Genomic DNA, 1,207 nt, shown 5'->3' on the forward strand with positions numbered 1-1,207 from the left:
CTGCCCTCCCTCCCTCCTTTCCTCCCTCCCTCCTTTCCTCCCTCCCTCCTTCCCACCCTCCCGACAATCTCTTCCCTATTTGCATGCACGCCATGCCCCTGCGTGGGTGGGGTGACATTTAAATTCGTCTCGGCGCCGAGCGAGCTGATAAACGGACGTTTAGGGATTACGACATCATCGCCGTACGAGTGATCGGGATCAGCGATGGCTTCTCTCCGTCATTCTTCCCGTGTAGGAGGAGGATGCTGCGTGATTGAGCGGACTGATCGGATCGTGGGAGTGTGGCACGGAGGAGATGCGGGAACGCAGCGGCAGCGGCGGTGCTTCTGGCGTCGAAGAAGATTCTTTTTATCTTTCGCTTTTTGCGAAAGATAACCCGGGGTATGCGATGAGTGGAATTGTTGACGATGGTCGGAAAACCGTTTCTGTTTCCCGCGGGGGTGGGGTGCTGGGGGAGAGAGGAGTGTATTTTTTTTTGGGGGGGAAGTACTTCTGTGAAATCCGCGGTGGAAACTTAGCGATTTAGCCACACTTCTTCAACTCTTCCTTCTTGACTTCTCCGTCCTCCCTCCTCCCCCCTCCGTTACTCACCCCTCCTCACCTTCCCCTACCTCCCTCCCCCTCCCTCACGTCGCCATTGTCCGTCGCCGACGAAGGATGTCGTCCGTGAGATGCAATAGCGACAATCGAATCAGACTGTGTGCGGAGCGCGCGCAGCTATGCGGCAACACAAGCACACAAAGTCACTGATATCGAAAAAAAAATTCATCAAAAAACCAAATAGAATTTCTCATCGTTTGCTGCTCGCAGATATAGCTCACAGACCATGAGAACAAATATATACCGCTACTGCTGGACAGTCGATGAATATCGGATTGTGAGATACCCTGCCCGTGTACACACACGTAGTCTGTTACATACACAGCTTCCCCAGACTCCATCATATAGGATCAGAGTTGATTTAGATTTAGAGAGTTGATATAGATGCCCAATGTTTGCTTTAAATTACAAATGGTTATCCGCGGTTTAGAATTCGAGATTATTCGAATGCGAAATAAAACAAATTTGATTATATGGCTGGTATTTGTGTGTGTGTGCGGAGGGTGCGTGTGCGTGTGTGTGTGTGTGTGTGTGTTGTGTGTGGGGGGGGGTGGTGTGTGTGTGTGTGTGTGTGTGTGTGTGTGTGTGTGTGTGTGTGTGTGTGTGT

Source organism: Priapulus caudatus, unplaced genomic scaffold, assembly GCF_000485595.1.
Source record: "Priapulus caudatus unplaced genomic scaffold, Priapulus_caudatus-5.0.1 Scaffold2615, whole genome shotgun sequence".
Classification (NCBI taxonomy): domain Eukaryota; kingdom Metazoa; phylum Priapulida; class Priapulimorpha; order Priapulimorphida; family Priapulidae; genus Priapulus; species Priapulus caudatus.